This window comes from Marmota monax, unplaced genomic scaffold (genome assembly GCF_021218885.2).
Source record: "Marmota monax isolate L192 unplaced genomic scaffold, Marmota_monax_Labrador192_F-V1.1 WCK01_AAM20220418_F8-fsc00022, whole genome shotgun sequence".
Lineage (NCBI taxonomy): Eukaryota > Metazoa > Chordata > Mammalia > Rodentia > Sciuridae > Marmota > Marmota monax.
Genome location: NW_026695215.1, coordinates 3,647,501 through 3,670,757, shown reverse-complemented (window position 1 = coordinate 3,670,757; position 23,257 = coordinate 3,647,501). Strand labels below are relative to the sequence as shown.

Below are 23,257 nucleotides of genomic sequence, written 5' to 3'. Positions count from 1 at the left end.
GCCTTGCAGCCCTCCTCCCTGAAGATCAGCACTTCCTGAGCAGTATGGTCCCGGGCAACCTTGCTTTTGATGCATCACTTCAGAAACCTGGTTCAGGGTCAATTCCTGAGCATGGCTGGTTCTTGGCGTGAAGAGTATAAGAAACATAATAATAAATATGTATGTATATGTTTGAGCATATTCCTATCCAGGCATGTGCTAGTAGTGTAAGAGTTTTATATTGCAATGTAAAATCATAACCTTCAACATAAACCAACTTACTCTTTACTTGAAACTCATTTTTGTGCTCAGATCTGCCTCATCTTACTATAAACATCCATTCACAACAAAAAGCAATTTTTTAAAAATGCCATCGTGGGCATAAGGAACACCCAGAGTGTGTGGAATCAACCTTCACAGCCCTAATGGATGACGATGAGAACCCACACCAGAAAGAAGTGTTCCTTTGTCACCTGAAGAGGCTCTTTCTGCAGGAAGAAGAATTGCTAGATGCTCTCAGAAACACCAGGATTGGTGAGCAGCACACAGGGCGTTTTGTCAGTATGACCTGAATAATTATAAGGGTTGACTTGGGGCTGATTTGACATGAGGTTCACCCATTCATAATTCTAAATAAAAAGGATCCACTCTGTGTAAACATAATAACCTAATTGAACAGAGAATGGGGTGGGCAACTGGTCTATGGCCCCCTCTAAGTTTCTAACTTGACCTTTTAAAAAATTCTGCCTCCTTAAAGTTAGTACTGGCATATTGATAAATAATTTTGTGATTCTGAGACCAAAACACAAACAAAAACAAAACTGGCTTAAGTCTTCTCAATTATAAGTCATCAGATCCTTTTGACACTAGCAGGCTGTTCATAGGAGAGAGAACTGTGATTTTGCTGTGTTGTGTGAGGAAGAGACATTTATCACTGAATCTCTGCAACCATTTGGTATTGGAAAGCCTCATCAATCTTGAGCGTACGCGGTTGACATTTTGTTTTACTGCTTTTTTCCACATATTACAAGAATAAACAATTTATAAGTAACACGAGTACAGTGGATTCAATCTAAGTCACACACATTCTGAAGGCAGAGCTCCCCAATGCCATTTTACAAACTGCTGAACAGTAAGTGTTTATTACCTTTTTGTGCCTATAAGGAAACCCGATGTACACAAAGCTCAAAAGCCTTCAGGTGCAGACTTGAAGGTTTATTAAGTGGGGAAAAACCAATTGCATTTTCTCTTTTCTAAGGGAGATTTTACCTAGTGCTCTGGACATCATTAACTTCCTCTTAACTTATGAATTGCTCTATTTGTGAAAAATTACCCTGGACCAAATATGAAAGTTAGCATTTGATATGAGAGGCCAGAAGGTTTCAGTCTCATTAGTTTTGTTTCTCTATTACTTGGTAGAATATGTGTTCATTCAATATATTTTAATGACTCACCAACTGGATGGGAAGCCCTTGGTTGTGGCAGGTGTGTTCCAGAATGCCAAGATGGATCAAGGATGGCCGCTGTTCTGGAAAGGCTTAGTTCCAGGATAGACCATAATCAAGACATCCCAAACTATTAAATTAGCAAACCTGATTGTATGTGGGTGTCTTGGCTTTGTTACACTTGTGAAGAGAAGAAAGCTTACTCTTAAATCGGGCTGCTTAACTCTGAAGGAGAGACTCCCACGTACAGAGTGGGCCATTAACTATAAATAAGATAGGCAAGCAACTCTGAAGCCAATTAGGAGGTGAGTTAACAGCCGTGTTTTTGCAAACATGCCAACTTTCCAGAGAAAATCATTCAATCTCTGAAGATTTTCTAACGTTCCAGGGCTTTTATGCAAGGTTTTTTTAAACAAAGATTCAGAATTTATTGTAGTATTTTTATGATTCTCTTACTTGGAAATGCTTCTCTGTGCTGGGGAATGTGTAAGATGTGATTATACATTTTGAGAGCAATTACAGCCCTCCGCCTCTCGTCAGGGAGAGCCTTCCAGACAGAAGTGGAAACAGTCTAGTCTCTGTGGGAGACAAGGATGTTCATCTTTGATTGATGGGTTGGCATCCATGACACCTGGAATCCAAACAGTTGGAGTCATACCTTAGGAAATGCTTCAAGGACACAAGGAAGCACCCTCCGGGCAACACAGATGCTAACAGAGATGGTGCATCCAGGATGGGCCCTGTGAGTGGAGGAAGAAGCTGACCTCAAATAGAAACCAGAGGGCCAGATGAGGGAGGACAGGCAGCAGCCCGGCAGCCGCACTTGCTCCTGTACGCTCTGGCGATGCGCCCTCTGCCTGTCCTTGGGGTCTCTCTGGCTGGCTCCTTTTAGTCTGAGAATGGGGCTTCCGTCCCCCCTCACCTGGGCTCCTGCTAACTGACCGAAGCATCTCCAAAGTCTCCTTATTCATCTTTTCTTCCTCTTGCTGCTCTTTCCTTTTCTTTTTTTCTAGAGGATGAGCCCTCTGTTTCCAAAGTTTACTAAAAAAAAAAAGTTTAATTAAAAAAAACATCTATTTGGTACATTTAATTTGGTAAATTTCTGGATATCTTTCTGGACACTGGTGTTTATGATGGTGATGGTTTAGTCTTTTGAGACTCATAAGGGAGAGGATCTGCTACAGAGAGCCCACGTGGCACCGTTGTCATGACAGGAATTTCAAGGAAATAGAGGTCACGGCTAGTGGCTCATCAAGTTGTATGTGCAGGAAGCTTTTCTGGGGCTCAAATTGTTTGTATGTAAAGTGCAGCCGAAACTACATTATGACAGTGGACATTTACCTCCCTGAGAGCTGAGATTCTGAAATGACCACTTATGAGGAAATTGATTTATGTGTATATTTTTTAAAGTTCCTTCAATATGTTTTCAGAATGATGCTCTGATGTAGACTGGACGTGTGTTTCCAATCCTCAAAGGAGATTTGTATCAAAACAACAACAACAAAAAGCATTTAATCCTACTCATGATGGTTACTGAGGAGACAGAAAGATAGAGGGATATTGTTTATGTCTTTCAGCTAAGCTATTGATTTGGAGGCAGAAGAAAAAGCTTAAAGCACTTGTCTTCAAAAAGCAGAGACAGAGAGGTGTCCAGGTGGTGATAAGCTGTGTTCTTCCTAAAAGGCACCAGCAAACAGACACCATACAGCCAAGACCTCTAGTTCATGGGTAAATTTCCTCTTTGGAAGCAACTCGATGTTAAATGTTCCTAAATGGTGAAGCATAGTAAGTGGTTAAATACTAGTGAAAAGTGAAAAGACTTCCCAAGCTCCGGCTACACAAAGCCCAATTTATTTGTTCAGACTGTTATTAATTAACACCTGTTTATGTTTATGGCTGAGGCATTGGGGACTCAATAATAAACATAACAATAGTATTTCTTCTCTGTAAGGAAAGAGAAAGAATCAAATTACAACTGATTCTAAGAAGAGGAATTCATAAAGAACACCTACTTCTGCTTCGAGGGGCGGAGAGGAGGCTTGTGCCTTGGCAGTGGGTTGCAGTAAGATGCAGCTGAAACTCCTCTAAGCCAGGAAATGGAGCTGCCTGGTGCCATTCAGAGAGACCTTGCTGGGAATCCCACTTTACACATCCTAAGAAATAGAAATAGTTTTACTGCAGAGACACCTGCATTCACATATTCACAACAGCCAAGATCTGATCAGCGTGGGTGTCCATCAACAGATGAATGGAAAAAGGAAATGTGGTACGTATACACAATGGAGTTTTCCTCAGCCATAAAGAAGAATGAAATTCTGTCACTTTCATCCTCAGGGATGGAACTAGAGGTCAATGTGTTAAGTGAAATAAGTCAGGCACAGAAAGATGACATTGCACATCCCCACTTGTAGTGGACACTAAGACATTTGCAAAGAGTTGAATAGGATAGTGGTCACACAGCCTGGGGGCAGCGTGGAGAAAGGAGGGGTGGAGAGGACTGGCAATGCAAACAGGGGTGAAGTGGGGTGGGAGGAATAATTGCTAACCTTCTGTATCACAGCAGGGTAACTGTGGTTGGTAACAGTTAAATACCGCAAAATAGCTATTAGAGAGAATCTTGAAAGTTCCTGGCACAAAGAAATGATCGATGCCCAAGGCGATGGATGCCAGTTACCCCATCTGATCCTTGCGTATTACATACATCCACTGTAATATCACATTGAGCCCCCATATATGTTCAGCTATGTGTCAATTAAAATTTTCTTGTTGGTTGCAATGTGGATAATAGATCAGAGGATGATGAGAGAGAAAGTCAGCTATCTTCTGTAGTTTTTCAGATCCTTGATGGTAAAAGTCTAGAGTACTCATAGTAGATATGGAGGGGGATGAAGAGATTCAAGGACAATTAACTTTTGTGAATTAGGTAGCTGTGAGCAGTGAGGGAAAGAGACATAGGAATGATATTCAGATCTTAGGCCCTAGAGTAGATAGTCAATTAAGGAAATTCAGTAAGCAGCTGGATCTATAATCGGACAGCATGAACACAGATGACAGACGTCCTTGGGGTGATGGTGCTACACTGCTTGACCAAAAGTGGTGTCCTGGAGAGCACAGCAGGTCATCTGGTGGTTACTAAAAAGAAGAGCACAAATAAAAAGTAATCTCTTGAGCTTTAAAACTAGCTTTCACTTTTTTCAGTCTCCAATAAAATATTTCATGAGCAAATTTACTTATTTATATAAATTTATTTACATACGTGCTATTTAAAATAACTTAAAAACTATAAAAATTACTAACTTGACTGTGTGTATACCCTGGAAGGGAGTATAAGTTACATCAAAGTACACATATCTCTAATTACTTTTTCCATTTTTATTTACTTAAACTTAACATTTTTAAACAATGCATTCTGTCAACCCGAGATGATTTGATTATAACAGGAATTTTTAAGATACCAAATATTCATTTGGAAACCACTTACAGGTTTTGCATGTTGTTGCATGTCTTTAATCCCCTCTACTCAGGAGGCTGAAGCAGAGGGACTTCAAGTTCAAGCTCAGCCTGGGCAACTTAGTTAGACTCTGCCTCAAAAATTTTTATAAAGGGCTGGGTATGTGGCTGAGCAGTATAGGGCCCCTGGGTTCAATCCCCATATGGGGCAGGGTGTTAAGCATTTGGAGTCTCCACTAACAGGCCCTCTGGGTCCCACAGTAACTAGATGTAAGCAGTTCATGGAATAATGAAGTTGAGGGATGAAGAGAGGCCCTGACATGTGTATTTTAGTTTTCCCTGATTAAAATCTTTCCTGGGCCAATTGATATGCCATAGAAAATGAGTTATCAGATAAGGCCACTGAATTAATTTTAGTTTAATTGTTACAATAAGGCTTTTCCGACTTACTCTAGCTCATCATCTACTTCCTCAAAACTTCCCAATGTTTATATTTGGCCCATATTTATCTTTATAACTCTAGATAAATCGGGTAGGATGATATTTTCAGACATGATTTAGTTTTCTCCTTAACATTTCTTTATGGTCTTTGCTCTGCTGCCAATTTAGTCATAATAATTCATTAGCTCAGGGAGGGATGATGTAAAAGAAAGCAGAAGTAAATCTCGGGCTTTTGGATTTCAAAAGCCTATCTCTCAAGAGAGTATAGGAAAGAAGTCAGAACATAAAAATAAATTTGAAAGGATATATGATTAGATGGAGGGCAGAGGTCTCCACCGTGGAGACTAGATTAAGAGTCTCTTGGCTGGGAATGAAAATGAGTCAGAGGAGAAGCAAAGTAAGCTGAGATATTGATGGATCCCTGAGAAAGACTCCATGGCCTCCTTCTCCCTCCACCATCCTGTGCCCAGTCTGAGGGCAGAGGCCACCTAGAGCAGAGAGCCAGTGTCTGAAGCCTCCCCGACTCACCAAAAAGCAACTTTAATTAAGACAGTGAGGTACTGACTTTGCAAATCCACAGACAGAGGTAATTGCTTCAAATCTTTCAGGGAGAAATCTTAAAGCTACATGGGAGATTTTGGGAAAAGAAAGCCTCATTTTCTGAGATCTGAGAATCCAATAGTCTATGCTGCCTCTGTTGCCAGATGAAAACCCAATGTTTCTGGGTTTTATTTTGTTTATAACCAAATGGGGATCATAAAGTGAATTTATGTTTGAGTACTTAAAAATATGATAAAGTTAAATCCTGTGAAATTTTCACAGAAAAGAAATATTCTTTATTTAATCATAGAAGTTATCTACCCACTTCCCCCTCATCTGGCCAAGTTGATCCCTGCATCATTTGACTTCAATTTCTTCTCTATGGAATCCATAGAGCCTGTGTTTTGTTTTCCTCAGTTACAGAACCATGACAGCTCAAATTGCAACTTTTTGAAAGAAGATAATTTTAAAGTTGTCTTTCTCAAATGGGTAAACTGCTGAGTGAAATTTGACAAAAATCAATTGAAAGATAATGGGATTATTCAATATTTTCATTGGAAGTGCTCGTCAGTATGATAAAGTAAGAAAGAGAAATGGAGATGTAAGACCCAGAGTTTCGGGTAGCAGGATTTTTATCTACAGAAAATATGAAAGAATCTACAACTTAATTAGAATCATTGAGTGAATTTCAGAAGGATGCTGGATACAAAATCAATATTGGGAGGAGTGGTTGGGACATGGATGTTCATAGCAGCACAATTCACAATAGCAAGACTATGGAACCAACCTAGATGCCCTTCAATAGATAAATGGATAAAAAAATTGTGGCATTTATACACAATGGAGTATTACTCTGCATTAAAAAATGACAAAATCATAGAATTTACAGGGAAATGGATGGCATTAGAGCAGATTATGCTAAGTGAAGCTAGCCAATCCCTAAAAAACAAATGCTAAATGTCTTCTTTGATATAAGGAGAGTAACTAAGAACAGAGTAGGGTCGAAGAGCATGAGAAGAAGATTAACATTAAACAGGGATGAGAGGTGGGAGGGAAAGGGAGAGAGAAGGGAAATTGCATGGAAATGGAAGGAGACCCTCAGAGTTATACAAAAGTACATACAAGAGGAAGTGAGGGGAAAGGGAAAAATAATACAAGGGGGACAAATGAATGTCAGTAGAGGGGGCAGAGAGAGAAGAAGGGAGGGGAGGGGAGGGGAGGGGGGATAGTAGAGGATAGGAAAGGCAGCAGAACACAACAGACACTAGTATGGCAATATGTAAATCAGTGGATGTGTAACTGATGTGATTCTGCAATTTGTATATGGGGTAAAAATGGGAGCTCATAACCCACTTGAATCAAAGTGTGAAATATGATATATCAAGAACTATGTAATGTTTTGAACAACCAACAATAAAAAATTAAAAAAAAATCAATATTGGCTGCAAACAATCTTATTTCTAATAACAGTAACCCTTAGAAAATTAAATTTTAAAAGTACTTCTTTTGTAAGAACATAAAACATTAACACCTAGGAATAAGTCTTACAAATAATGTGCATGACCTACAGAAAATTATCATCATCACTGAGATATATTACTGAGTTCCAAATAAAAGAAGGAAGGGATATATCATGTTACAAATTGTAAGAGTCAATACTGAGAAGAATATTACTTCTTCCGGTAGTGATCTGTGGATTTGATGCAATCCTAATTCCCGACAGGTTCTCTGTGCGCGCGCGCGCGCGTGTGTGTGTGTGTGTGGTGTGCGTGTGGTGTGCGTGTGCGTGTATAAACTGAGAGGCTGATTGTAGATTTACACAGCAGAGCAGAGGGCCAAGAGAGTTAAGGCATTTTTGAAGAATCAAGAGGAAGCATAGAATGCAAGTTTTCTTGGATCTCAGAAAATTAGGCTTCTGTTCCCCAAATTCACTTAGGATGTTACTTTGAGATTTTCCAATAAAGATCTGAAATACTTACCTTGGACCTCAAATCTGCAAACTCAGACTTTCCTACAAAGAATGAGGAGCTGAGGAGTCCCAGGAAACCTGAAGGCTGCGGTAGCGCTGTCCCTGGGTCACACCCTCATACACAGAGCTGGCTGCAGGTCAGGGAAGCCAGAGGAGGCTGGCGTCCCTCCCCGGGGTGTGCCAAGGCCACTGGAGGCTTGGGCTGCACCCTCTGCTGCCAACCTATTGGAACCCCTGTCTTCCACCCTCACTGTTAGACGCGTTTCTCCATCCCTGACCCATTCCAAACCTGCCTGGCTAGTTATGTGCTGCTGCTGCTGCTGCTGCTGTTGCTGTGGCTTCATGTTCTCTGTGTGCTTTCTCCAGCTGCACCAAAGTTGCTGGAAGTTGTTTGCCGACCCTCCATTGTTGCTTTTGGTCCGTGATACTCAGAGTCTGCTGTGAAAGCTAAAAATGTCTGGAAGTGCCATCTTAAGAAAACTGGGGCAGGAATTAAGCTGGCATGTAACTGGGACAGTTCCAAATGGGGACTTGGAGTTCTGTTCCAGTAGTAAAATGAGATGCTCTGCTATCTTTTCTGAAACATCCTGCTCTCCTGTATTGTATTTCATTTTGATTTCTTTACTCAAAGCACATTATCGACGTGGCAATGTCTTCCCAGGAAAGCCACTCCTCTGGAGTACAGAGATATCAGAGATGGCCTGTGGGACCACAGCGTTCGGGACGCTTAATCTGGGCAAGAGGTTGGGCTTTGAAAAGCTGGCTTCATGTATCAGCATAAACCAAGAGCTGAGATGATCTGGGTTTCTATTTTCAGGGCATAGTTCAGTCCCTTGAGCTGATATTAAAACATTTATATAACCCACATCCAGACACAAAATCTATACAGCTGTTTTGTAGCTGTGGTTGTCATTGCTGTGTGGTTGATGCTGGGAGAAAAAAAGCTATGTGGTCGAATTTTCAAAAAGCTAATTCTTTGCCAATGACCAAGTAACAGTATCAGACAATATTCCCTAACCTCAGGTTTTTAATCACGGGGCAAATCTCAGATTAAGCATGATGCCAACTCCTTGGAGTTTAGGCCCAAGAGTGATTTCAGAGGACCACAGGGATGGTGTCCCACAGGCTGACCTGCAGGAGACATCCGGGGACTTCTGGAGAGAGGTAACTCCTAGATGGGAGTTGGAAGGCAGGTGGCTGCTTGTCACGGGGTGGCAGATCCTCTATAGCTTTTCCTTTAGCAGTGGGTGAGATAGAAAGAGGAGGAAGGCTGTCTGGGAAAGGGACTGGAAAAGAGTTCACCTTCTTTCCTTCACTAAAATCCATCACCCAGGTGTTGTCTGGGAAGTGGACAGGAGGGTCCTTCACCCTCATGGTCCCTGAGAAGAGCAGACCTCAAGCCACAAAGCAGAAGATAGAGCCACCTCGGGGTGCCAGCTTGACCCCTGGAGCAGCACCAGTCAGCACCCAGGTGCCGCCCAGCGGCCAGCAGAACAGCCCAACCCTTGCTCCCACACACCCAGGAAGTAGAAAAAGTTGACCCAGAAAATGACTGTTTGTTTCTATTCTTCCCATCCTATTTTTACCCCCAGGCCATTATGACCTAGGAAAAGCAGATTGTGTAAGAACTGAAATGCTCTCTGGAGAAAAAGCCAACATACCTCCCGACTTCCCCGTGGCCCATATTCCTTCGTCACTTTCCATCCTTTTTAGATAATTCTTCCTGAACCTGAGGCAGGCTTTTTTGCTCCTCTGCTTCCTGCTCATTGGTGAGTCAAGGGCAAGCTGTCACATAAAACTTAATTACAAGTCACATCCTCCACCAGGACGCTGACAGTTTGAATTCTCAGCGTCATTGGGAAACGTCATTTGTGTTACCTCTGTTAACATCCCTGTCAGGTCGCCTGATGCAAAAAACTTGGAACATCCTGACTTGGCTTTCTGGTTCTCTGCAATGCTGCCCTCTGGCAGGAAGGCCTCTACCCTCTGTCCTCCTGGCCCAGCTGCAGTCCTGCCTCAGACAGCTGACCATTGCCCTGCTGCAGCCCCTCTGCCTTTCAGGCTGTCCCCTGGCAGCCACCAGAATTCTGTGTGCAGAGTGCAAATCAGATGAGATCACTCCTTTAACCTAAAATTGCCCATGGTTGCACAAAGAACAAGCTATAGTTCTTAAACTCGGGGTGGGACAGGAGAGACGTGGAGAACTTCCTGGAACCCTCTAAGTTCTCTGGAATTGGACTCAGAGGCTATTGTATGAGCATTAGTTACGTTTTTCATAAGGAGAGTGTCAATAGGTTTAAACACATCATTAAGAATCTGTGCTGTAACATGTGCCTCTCCCCCATATAAAAACCTCTAGAAGTCATTGGTGTCCCAAGAAGACCCACTGCCAGCTAGCAAGCTCTGTAAGTGCAGGGAGATGTGGAAAGGTCCAGGGTGCCGAGGCTGTCGTAGATCCTGACTCCAGCAGATACCTGATATGGCTGATGTGGAAAAAAGGGCGGGAGTCCAGTTCTCACAGGACTGTTGTGGGCATCAAACTTAGCAACACAAAGTCCCTGGACACCTTACTATGGTGGCACTGCATGATCATGTGCCCAGCAGCATAATTCACAACAGCCAAGCCACGGAACCAGCCCAAGAGTCCACCGATGGATGAGGAAAATGTGGCATCACACAATGAAGCTTTCCTCAGTCATAAAGAAGGACAAAATTAGGTCATTTGCAGGAAAACGGATAGAACTTGAGATCATATGTTCAGTGAAAGAAGAAAAACTCAGAAGGTCAAGCATCATATGTTTTCTCTCCCATGCAGAAGCTAGAGGGGAAAAAGGAAAAGACAGGTGGGGAGGATCCCCTGAACATCAAAGGAGATCAGTAAAGGGACCCAGGGGTGGAGGCAGGGGGCAGGGGGCAGTGCTGCGGAGCGATACTGTCCAAATTATATTGTTGTACATGTGCATGGATGAATATGAGAACAACGAATCCCATGATTTTGTACACCTATAGTGCACCAATAAAAAATGTGGACAAAATATAAAGTAACTGAGAAATGATGGTCCCTCCAAGACTGAAGTTTCTTCACTGCTATCAAGTCCTCGCATCCCAGAAGAGATCATCACCCTCACTGTGACAGCTAAATCCCTCCTCTATTGCTTACAGAAAGCCCACATCAAAGTGGCTGAAGGGAACATATCAGCTCATCCAGTTCAGGAAGTTCAGAGGTGCCATGGACTTCAGGGCCATTTGTACAGGACTCTGCTTTTGAGTTTCTGTTGTACTTTCAGCTCTGTTTCCCCCTATATATCAGCTTCTCCATTAGGTTGGTTTTCCTCATGGTGACAAAGTAATTGAAGACTCCGAAATTGTATCTCATACCATCCAGAATGAGAAAGAACTTTACACCCTGAAATTCCTAACCAGAGTCCCGAGATTCCTTTTGCCTGGCCTAAGCTATGATCAATTCCTCAACCAACTTCTGCAGCTGAAATTGCATCTTTAGTCTTATGAATCTTCTGAGCCAATTTCACCCCAGAAGAACACAGAGCTATTGTCAAGGGTCAGTGATTAAGCACTAACAACCAGGATTCCCTGAACAGTGCCAATATGAACAAATACCGGCCCAAGAGCACCAGACACCTGCTGGAAACCACTCAGGCTCCTGGGCTACTGCTGCTGCCCGGGCAAGGAGGCTTGGGGAGGGGTCTGCTGCTCAAGAGGGAGTGGATCCTCATCACCACCAGTTCATCCTCTGGCTGGAAACCCACCACCTCCCTGCTGACTGAGGGCCATCACCAGAGAACAAGGCTGGTGCCCGAGGAGGACAGCTGGTCTAGCCCCTGCTCTCCATAAAGGAACAAGTCACCGGGGGGAAAACACACCGTTTTCCTGCTCTAAAAACATTTCTTTAAAAATTCCATCTTAAAAGTGTCAGTTAGCAATTTATATCACTCACACTCCAGAAACACTTAAAATGCATTACTTGATCTTAAATTATTCCAAGCTATTTTCAAAAGTTTAGTCACTTTTATCTAAAATGATTTTTCTGAATCATTTTTTATTCCATGGTAGGAGGGGCAATTAATAAAGACTGTCTGATGTTCCTTAGTTTCATTTCATATTAAATGATTCACAAACCCCTTCTTAAACTCAACCCCAGGAATCCCAGCTAGACCAGAGAATGAGGCCCTATTTATTTATTTATTTTTGGTACTAGGGATTGAATCCTGCGGCGCTTTACCAATGAGCCACATCCTCAGCCCTTTTTATTTTTTATCTTGATACAAGGTCTCACTAAGTTGCTGAGTGCCTCGCTAAGTTGCTGAGGCTGGCCTCAAATTTGCAATCCTCCTTCCTCAGTCTCCTGAGCCACTAGGATTACAGGCATGGTCCACAGAGTCCGGAGTGTGATGCTGTCTTGGAAGCAGAACGGGCCCTCCCCTTCTCCTTTGCTTCTGATTCTGTTTCCCTCTGCTGTGGGTCTGGCTGCCCTCACCAACAGGGTGGGGACATCATAACTCAGTCACTAGGGATGCTTCAGGAACACGTTAAAATAATGATGTCAGCACGCTGGAATGAGGGAGGGGACTGAAAGCTGTTCTTTAATATCACATAGCATTTTCTTTAAAAAAAAATGTAAAAGAGAAATGTGTGTCCAGAGGAGTGGGTTTGGAAACTGGGTAAATGTGAAAATAGGAAGGGGCATTAATTTCTTGCAGAGGTATGGGATCAGGCTGCTCCTGCATACCCAGAGGGAGCTGGGGGAGAAGCATAGCTTCTTTCAGAATATCACATTAAATACCTTAGGGGCACGAACTGTCTCTTCATTCACTCATCAGTCATTTGTTCTATTCAAGAAGTATTTATTAAGACCACAGGTGTCCGGCAGCTCGCCAACTCCTGACGATACAGACCACAGCCAAGTCCATGAGCATTTGACTCCCTGGAGGCTGGATCCCGGTGCCAGACACAGAGAAAAGATAAAAAAAAAAAAAAGTCTTAAAGAAACACAAAATATATCAGATGTTGAAAAGTGAAGGAAAAAAAAATATTAGCCGAATTAAAGGACAGAGAGTGGCAGGGAGAGAAGGTGACCTGTGCAGGTGGGGGAAGGCCCCCCGAGGGTGGGAGGATCCCGGACCTGTCTCGGCTGGAGAGTTTGAGGCCACACAGATGGATGGCCTCCTAGCAACCCTGAGGAAAGGGGGAGAAAGAGTGAGGGGACCAGGGCTCAGAAGACTGTGCAGCCATAACTGCCAGCTCCCAGGCCTGAATTCTAGGACAAACTAGCGCTAGTCACGTGCTTTAAAAGCTTTTCAAACTTGCTGTTTAACTGAGAGGTCTTTCTCAAATGAAGTTTTATGTGGAGTCTCAATTTGTGAAATGAATAAAATTCCTCTCTAGAGGAAGCAGTTAGAAAGAAGTTTTCCCAGGTTTGGACCTTAGCCCCAGATCTTTTTACCCCAGGCCTTGCCGTTGGGAACCACTGCAGATCCCAGTTTCCCTGCCTGCCCTTCTCGACTGTACACCTGTCCCTCCAAGCCTGGTGAAAGGAAAAGCAGGTGAAAGGTACTGCATAGAAAACAGGGAGACAGGAACTGAGGCAAGACCCATCTCTCCACTTCCTTGTTGGTTTCTGCAAAACCAACCTTATGCTTCTTTCTGGATCCAAGTCAAGTTTTGAGGGTGAGGGGCCTTAAATATCTATTGCGCCACCACAAATCATCCCAAGACTTAGTGATTCAAACCAGGGTGTACCAGTGCGTTTGTTGGAGGGGAATTGCTGGGTCCAGCCCACACTCTACAAGAGGAGATTTCTCAATGGCATGAATCCCAGGAGCTGGGGACGTCTTAGAGGCTGCCTGTCACAGGCAGAAAAGCACAAAAGCACGTGATGTCAATTCGTTTAAGCCTTAATGTGCTGAATCTATGCAACATGACTTGAGTCTTTTTAGTATGTTACTCTCCTTTCTTCACAATAAACTGGACTTGGGTTTGCCAATTGCTTCTAATTTGGTGTCCACGTTTTGTACCCAACTATTTTCTTCTAAGGTTAAGACATGAAATTTCTTTTGGAGTCCACATTTTGTACCCAACTATTTTTCTTCTAAGGTTAAGACATGAGATTTCTTTTTGAAAAGAATTCTGTTCCAGATTCTCTTGCTGACACGATTTGGCTTAATTCTATGTGAATACAAATAGAAACAACTAGAGACTCTATGAAAATCTCCTGGGCACACCTTCTCAGCCAGTAAAATAAAGCCTCTGCACGTGGCCCTGCAGAGTACTCACGAGCTAGTCGGATGATCAAGAAAAACAAATACCTGGTCCCTTTCCTGAGCTTAGTCATCAGGATTAATTAGTCTCCCTCAGTCTACCCAGGAAATAACAAGGTGGATGACAGGGATGGGGTTTGCATTTGGTGACATTCTCCACTGAACTGGGAGTTCCCGAGAGCCACTGGGCCCTGACAGCATCCAGCCTAGAGGAGGGATGCAGCATGGCTCTGGGGAAACCCAAGAAAGTGCTACTAAAGTTTCCCTATTTTAACGGTTTCTAGAGAACTGATTAATAATTTAGGGAAGAATTTGAGGATCTTTACACTAGATAATGTTTCTGAAGGGTCATGAACATCAGATATTGACCTCTGTCCAGATGCACCTGTCCTGCCTGGGCCTTTCCCTGACCCCTCCTTTCTTTGTTTTGGAGAATGATGACATTAGAACCTGAATTCCAACTCCTTGTTTGTGATCTCCTTGGTAGATCTGCTCCTTTATCTGGGTTATGTCCCATATGTTCAGGATGCACACGTTATTATAGTTCTGTTTGGTTTTCTGCCTTGTGTCATAAGAAGTCCAAGCTAAAAACCCATGAAGGGTGGAGAATATCACTACCTACATACCACTGAGCACTTCATATATGCCCGAACTCCAAATTATCTTTAAGGTATGTTTTTAGGGCTGTGCACACGTTACCCTAAATATGATGCTTCAACATGCTGAGCACATTGAATTGAGGACGGGGGAAGGGTCAATTTCTAACCTTGCCTTGTTTCTCTCCACCCAGCCCCCAAGCACAGAGAGGGGCTCTCTCTGAAGATCTAAAAGGAAGTTTTAAAAAATCTATACATACATATATGCAATTGTGTTGGAGTCTCTCTGTAAGATCTCGTTAGTCAGGGAAGATTAGCTCAGAGAAGAGAAGACTTCCAGGTCTCCATCTGTCTCCACTAAGTACCTCCATTAAGTATCTTCTGGGGAGGTCTGCTCACAGACCTTTTCCATACAAGACAACCTTTGTTCTTAGTGCAGTTTTGCCCCTCACCTTCCCTTCCAGTTCTTCTAGAGCTGAGGACCTTCATCCTAGCTACTGTCTATTCTGCAGGTTCATTAATTTCTCCTAAAAGTCACTTACTACCCTCTGGAATTGCCGGTCACTCCCCCCACCCCATTTCCCTCTGGCCTATGAAGAGGGTATTTAAGCTTCAACTATCTGGCCCTTCTTTGAGTTTTATGTTTTGGCCCCTATGTACAAGTGCGTGTCAAGTAAATCTGGATGCTTTTTCTTCTGTTAATAAATTGTCAGTTCATTTCAGGGAACCTTCAGATATCAGAGGAGAAGTTCCTCTTTCCTTTAAGACATCAGCAGTCCCTAGCCAGGCTCCCTGTTTTTCCAGATGAACCTTTATATGTTCTCTTTGCAACATCTCTCTCTCCTTCATAATAGCCTACTCACGACCTCATGGCTGTTTGAGGGCTGGTTTTATTTCAGGGCACTGACTATTTTATTGTGGAGCTGAACTGCAGGGGTTAACCTTCTGACCCCATCACTTTATGCCTAGGTGACAAGGCAACTTGGAGCTCACTCTGTGCAGCAGCTTTCTCACTGCATAAAGGGAACAAGGATATGATTTACTCTGTGGAATTGATTGTTTGTTTGTTGGGTCTTTTGCTTTAGCTCTGATCAGAAACTTGAAGTTGGGGATGGCGGGTGCATATTGCCTCACATGCACCACAGTGTGATACAAAGAGCCCACTCAGTAGACATGTGTCGACTAAGTGAATAAACAACTCAACCTGGAAGATTTCATTCATGCATTCTGTTTTGGTAGCAAATCCAGGAAATAAAGTAGAAAGCATCGATATGGATGGTGGTGATGAAGGTCAATTCTGGAACCCTTGGCCTTTGACCTCAATTGCTATTTAGATTAATACAAGGCAAAATGAATAAATTAAACCCTGTAGACTAGGGATACCATTTTACAGAGTTGAGAATGTGTGTTAAATGTTGTGTTGTAGATAAATAAACACTTTGTTTCCTCGAGAATGAAAACCAGTAGAATTCACTTTGATATCTCACTTGATATCAATACACGATGTCCCCAGGGTCTAATAGTAAAACCTGATGAAGCGTTAAAGGCCATCACTGCACAATATTCAGAGTGGCCTTGCCCAGAACGTGCTTTGATGGCTTTCTTACACTTCTGGCTTTCCGGAATAAGGACTGAAACGGCCCTATCTATTAAGATCACATAAAAAATGATGAGGTGATTTTTTAAAAAAAAATATTTGGTCATTGCATAATCTTAAAAAGAAATAACTCTCAGATGTAAGGGCTGGGAGAAAATCAGTCAGTATACTAATCCCATTGTACACAATTCAAAATGAGTGATTAAAAATTTACCAGACTCTCCAGGGGCCTGCCAAGGGATTGTGTTCTAACTAGAACTTTCCCTGGCTGCCTCTCCTTTGCACGCCACCTAGTGAGCTGCCCCTACCTCGGCACCCAGCACTGTGCTGTGGAGAAGGAGAGCAGAGGCAGGGGAGACCTGGCTCTCCTGCAGTGTGATGTTGGGGGACTTGGGAAGGCTTCTCTGAAAATAATTCTGATTTTCCTCTACCACCTTGATGATCTTTAACATTCCTTTAAAAAGACAAAGTCTTCTTATCCATGATTGGAATGAAGATTTTAAACACAAATTCTCTTCTAGGCTTCCAGTTAAAACAAAGTAAGGCTACCCATGTGGCCATTTTCTGGGTTGATTTGCTAAGAGGCCCAAGAATGGAGAAACATTTCAGTCACACAAACAGATTAGTCAATATCAAAGAGGAAAGTCAACATCTTGATTTTGGCCAATGCCATCTCCAATTAAACTGAAGACAAAGCTGTACATTTTCTTTGAAAACACACACTTTGTTGGAACGGATCTTCTTTCCTTGGAGTTTCCTAAGAATTTTTTTTTCGCTCTATTATTTTTAATGTACATGTTGTAAAATAAAACACAACATTTTTCTGGCTCTTCAAACAAAATGTAGCTATTTTAGAATCCTACTGCTTTTGGAAGAGGTGAAAGATGTTTAAATACAATCACATATTTTCGTTGAATTATCAAAACCAACATGAAGAAATGATGTCCTTTGTGTTTATTTGCTCAATTAATGGATAAATGAATGGATTAATAAGTAAAAGAAAGATGAAGAAAGAATCGTATGTACAGTTTTTGGAATGGACACAAGGTTTAGAGACGGTGGTAGAGATCAAAGGGCACCAGTCAGCACAGAGGGCTTGGCAGACAAGCACTAAATGTAAACATTTTCTGTTTTACATTTTTCTTTTGACCAGTGGTATTTACACTGGCAAATGGAATTTGACTTGTGCTGATACAAAATGAGAAGAAAGGGAAGAACCTCAAATGAAAGTGATTTTGGCAGCTGCAGGGGCCAATCTTTTCGGCCCTCTTTACCTGGGGCTCATAGCTATGAGCTGTGGGAACATTGTGTGCTTGGTCTCATGGATGCTTTACCAAATCTCTTACCTTAGTCCAAGGTAAGTGGGAGGAGGCCTGATTTTGAGAAGTCCAACAGACCAGGTTTGGCCACTCACCCCTAAAATAAAAAAAAATAATAATAACAAGGGTGAAATATGAAAGGAATATATTCAGTAGAGCCAGACCAGGAAGGACAGGAGAAACCAGGCATCCACAGCCTTGAGGATAAAGAAGGGAAGGAACCAGAGTGGGAGGCAAAATCCTGTCTTGGGCAAGCTCTGCTCTGGCTGCTCATTATCTCAGAATCGGCCTTGTGGAGCCTTGTGGTGATAAGAACGTCAGCTGCTGCCTGGGGGCAGCTTCAACTGTGTCCCAGGATGTTTATCCATTGGACCTCCCGCTCCCAGAACCCCAGATGACTGCAGGAAAAGAATGACGCACAAGAAAGGGTAGGTCAGAAGGCAAGATGGAGTTGGTTCCCGGGTTCAGGACATTCCTGGAGACGTCCAGGCGTCACGTCACTCTGTGGTCTGAAACCGGATGCTGTGAAAGCTAGGTGACAATCTGTTCCTTATCATGTCCCTTCAAGTCTTGAGAGTCTCTTAGGGATTCTTATCATGGTGTTTTCAGCCTTGAAGGAGGAGGCCATGATCAGCTTGAGATCAACACTCCCTATATGACTTCGCACAGAGTTGAGCAGGAATCTGACCCAAAGTGGAGGGCAGCAAAAGAGACAGATGCAGAATAAAGGCAGAAGCCAAGCTTTTACCCTGTTTTTAGCTACCCATGGGACATCTGCAGACCCAAGTGAACAGTCAGCACTTTTAGCAAAATCAACTTCTAAGTCCCATTACAAATATAAGTTCATCACGTTTAACACGTTCCACTCCTGGTGGATGCTGAGAACCGGGGCTGTGCATATGTGGGGATATGGGAAAGGGCCACAATGTCTTCAATTTTGCTACAAACTTTGAACTGGTCTTATAAAATAAACTGAAAATATTTAAAAATAGATACATCAAACATATGACACATAACAGTCCTCAATACAGAGTTGTGATTGCTGATATTACCAGTTTGCTTATCCCAGTTTGAACCTGAGTGATTTTTATTCTTTAACCTCAGCTGGTGTCTAGTGAGACACTAACTCCCTCAGTTCTTCTATGGTCTTCTATGTTTTTACCTAGAGGACCTTGAGACAGGTCCTGAAATGCTTTAGCAGAAGACTCAAGGACCGCCCCATGCACAGACCCCATCAATACCACAACTTAGATTATAATGATCCCTTCCACAAAGTAAGTGCAGCTCCCCCACCTTCCACATTCTGCCTATGATTCTGGGCATGGTGTAGATTCACAAAAACATAGATACATTCACATAATCCAGCCCAAGGTAAGTTGTCAACTCACTGTACTACAGTCTGCCCTCTTTGTCTTTGTGACTTTGATCACAGAGTTGAGTCTGTTGACTTTGATTGTTGTAGGGATCGCTAATGAACTTGAATAATACCTACATGTGATCACCACTAAACTTCTGCAATTATTATTCAATAATGCTTACTAACAACCTAAGAGGCAGAAATCATGTTGTTGACTGGAAGAGATAATAAATCAGATACAGGCTCAACATCTCATAGGCTTGTGAGAAATACAGACAGGCAAACAACTGAAGTGCAAAAAAAAATCTATGAAAGATATTCCCACAGACTCTATTATAACATCTTAGGGATGAGGTACTTAATTCTGCTTAGAGCTCAGAGAATCTTCTTTGAGTAACTGATACTTGAGTCATGGTGAAAGATGAACATGGGTTCTCCACTCTGGGAGAGGCAAGGAAAGCTTTGCAGAAATAGGGAATGAGAAGCCCATGCAAAGACACGGACCCCTGACAATGACTTTGTAGGAAGGATGTGCCCTAAGCTACACAATAGTGGGGTCCTGACATAAAACTGAGATAGGACCCTAAAACCAAATTGCAAAGGCACTACCTGTGAGAGATTTGGTTATTCCTTCAAAGGCAACTGCTCACAGGCAGAACTCAATGAAGGACCTTAATCTGCATTTTAGGAATATCATTCAGGTAAATTAAGGTGTGAGTGCTGGTGACAGGAAGACCTGGACGGAGTCAATCCAATAGTCCAAATAAGAGATCAGGGCATGGGTGGTGCAGAGAAGCTACCAGGTCAAAGAGATATGTTAGAAATAGGTCAAATTCAGGGACAGTTGAGATAAGTGAAATTGTACACCTGGATAATTCATAACAACCCAAGTTTTTGGCAAATGAATGATGTCATTGGCAAAAAAAGAAAGAACGAAATAAAAGAACAGTCCAGGTTTGTTGTGTAATGTGGCCCTATTCCATTTCTTTTAAAAGGCTCTATGTAAAGAGAGGTGCCAAAGCCATTGGTAGGAAAAGCTAATTTTGCTTTGTGTCCTATTCACATTAATTCTTGGGAACAACAGGAAACAATTATCAGCTAGAGGGATTGTATTAAGTAATAAAAGCTTTATGAGAATGATTTAGTGCACACAATAATTTATGATAACATTATAGTTTTGTGGTTCCATTGTTCAGTGCTCCATCTTTAACTGAAACAACAACAACAAAAAAAAATTATGGGGATAGAAAATAAAATGTTTGAGAAACTACCTGTATAATGTAATTGCATACTATTATACATTCTCACACGATTGTTTTGAGGTTCACTCTGTTAGGCTTTGGAAAAGGTCTTTTAGGGAATAACCTGTGTTTATGGAAGTATCTATCCATAAATAATTCTCCATACTAAGGAGAAAATATATATCAGCCCTGATAGCTCAGATACTATGGAAGTTGGGAGAGTTTGGGTTTCATTTTAATTTGATGTTAGAAGTATGTAAGCCAAAATTTTAAATATGGAAAGGGGCTAAGAGTTTGTCTGGTGCTGCCTTTTATTTTATATAGCAGTTAAATAACTTAAATAAGGCCAAAACTGGATAAAATCATGATCTCATACTGGGAAACTCTAAGAGTTAATATGGTAGAGCTGAAAGGGAAACTATCTCAAATAAACATATCTGTAGTTCAGTCCCAGCTCTGATACTACGTGTTCAGAACAAATCATTTAATCTGTCTCATAACTCAGTTTTCTTATCTTTAAGAAGGGATCATATTTTTTTGTATTACAAGAACATGAGAAGCAGATGCAACGATTTGCCAAAACTCTTCATGAAAATTATAAAACACCAAAAAAAGAAGAACACAACAGTTTATATTTGTAGGGTAAACCTTCAGTTATAACTTCTTTTATAGGCTAATGTTTACTGAGCTGTTGCTGTATGCCAGAAATTGCTTTAAATGCTATTTCATTTTCCTCTTGCATTAACCCTTAATGTAGGTGCTATTTTCTAGTTTTATGGGTAAAGAGGCCAATGGAGTTCAGAGATTAGCTAGCTTCCGCTGGGTAACATGGCGAGCAGGTAGAGGAACCTAGATTCAACACTGCATCTCAGTGGTGGTGACTGGAGTCTCCACTACCATGCAGCACTGTGGGAGTTGTGAAAAAGAGAACCATGTCCACACTACAGAGCTTGGCTGGAGAAGAATGAGGCTGAAAGATGGAAAGACAGCCGAATGCACTGGAGCCTGGACATCCATTCTACTCCAGGCTCAAAGGCAGCCCACCGAGGCGGGATTACATAAAAAGGGTTTTGCAATCCATGCTCAGAAGAAAGGCGGGGTGAAGACTGGAGGGTGCTCAGGAGGGATGATAAACTGGTCACTTGGAAGGGTCAACATTTGGTATCTCTTCAAATATTTATTCTTGAAGTATTTGTTCAGTTAAAGTCTGACCCCTGAAGCTGTGTTGAAAAGGGAGAAAGAAGATCATAGGTGGTGGCAAGGAACACTCTCTTGTCTCTTGTCCAGAAAAAAATTAAAAATGTGCTCCAAATCTGCACACTTGCTTTATTTATCACAAGGAAACAACTGACATTAGCGAGGGCAATTTTGTGTAAGTCTGTTTGAAGAATGTGTGTGTGTGTGTGTGTGCACGTACATACATATGGTGGGAGGGAAGGAGTGGAAGGGCTTCTCTCCCTATTCCTCACTCTCTAGAAGGGTAGAAGTTTAGATAAATCCATTTTACTTTACTGCTCCATTGGCAATCCGCCATCTCTCATATATTTGTACTCCACTTAAAACTCCATTGAAACTCCTGGGTTTCCACTTAATTCTGCTCTTATTAGGAAATTCAATTTTGATCCAAACTTGATAATAAGGAAGTTGTGAAGCTTTGAGAGCAGAACAGGGTAGATGGTAAATACTAAATGGTTTTAAAAGTGCAATGTTGGGCAGTTTAGAAAAATGGAAGCCAAAAGATCACAAATACAGAATAGTCAGAGCCAATACTTAGCAGGATTTAAATTGAAACGCACACACACACACACACACAAACATTGCTCCTTAAACTCGCGAATTTTAGACCTGATTCTTCCTCTTACATTACTCTTCATGTGATTTTAGGCAAAATTCTTAATTTAGTTTTATTATGTAAAACCTGGGTAATTTTATTTAGTGTCATTTCATATTGATAGTATGAATTATAAAAATGTAATATATGATATAATATGTAAATAGCAGGTACATACATTGTTCATTGTGTAGCAAGGCCTAGACACTTGGTAAATATTAAGCTTATTTATTCCTTTTAACAACAGTACCTATGACGTAGGTACTGTTATTATTTCATTATACAGATGAGGAAACTGACGTACAGAAAGTTAGAGTGTATAAGTCGTAGAGGAGAGAATTGGGATTGGAACTCTGGTCATCTGTTTCCAGAATGTGTATTATTTACCAGGCATGATATTTAGCCAATCTACAGAACTGCCATGAAGACTAAGTGGAACAAGTTACCCTTTCTGGAAGGAGATCAATTTTAATAACATTATTTATAACTTTCATTGGATCCCTTTGAAAGTCTGGTAAAACCACAAAGATTATATACCAGCAAAATACATAGATTTACACAATATACGTAAGTTTTAAAAAGTTGAAATAACATTTCTAAGATTTCACAGATCTCTGGAAGTCCTTTCATGGGTACTAGTTTTTAAAAGTCCTGACTCAGCTTGGCTGTGTCTGCTTACCTCAGGTCTTCCATCTGCAACGAGATGGTAGAAACGCAGTGGCCTGCTTCCCGCTCAGGTCTGTGAACTGAGAACCCTACATGTAATTTGGGGATGAGTTCTATACCACTTCCGATTGCATAACTTGTGTTTTTCAAACTTCCTGGTTCAATTTTGCTTTAAAAGTATATAATCATGGCTAAAAATGGAGTGGAGAAAAAAAGAGTTTGGCCCAAGTCTTTGGGTTTTGAGGAATCCAAAATATTTGAAAAGTCATCTGGAGGGGTTGGTGGCATTTGGCGGTCCCTAGTGCCAAGAATCACATCCTGTTGGCTTCTGCTGACTTGCTCTTGACCTTGACCGTTTCCACATCCTTCTTCAGCAGGGTGCACTGCGGGAGGTGGAGGGCAGCCCCGTTCTGGACCACACTGGGGAACACCATGCTACAAATTGCACACTTCACCATTGTTTCCTTCCATTTAAAAATCCTGACAAAGGTTTCTCGAGTTGCTTGAAACCCCCGTGTGAGTCAAATAAAAAATGCTCAATAGACAAAACT

The 23,257-nt window shown here is 41.9% G+C and overlaps 1 long non-coding RNA gene across 2 annotated transcripts; it reads right to left on the bottom strand.

The window, feature by feature from the left end:
• Window positions 1-593: 593 nt before the first annotated feature.
• Window positions 594-22,821, bottom strand: LOC124084532 (uncharacterized). Of its 2 annotated transcripts, XR_006849128.2 has the most exons (4): window positions 22,720-22,821; window positions 17,639-17,708; window positions 3,437-3,577; window positions 594-2,465 (listed from the first exon to the last, which is right to left on the bottom strand). It is a non-coding gene; the product is annotated as an uncharacterized LOC124084532 (long non-coding RNA). The 2 variants fall into 2 exon arrangements; XR_006849129.2 differs by lacking the exons at window positions 17,639-17,708; window positions 22,720-22,821 and adding an exon at window positions 7,835-7,948.
• Window positions 22,822-23,257: the final 436 nt, after the last annotated feature.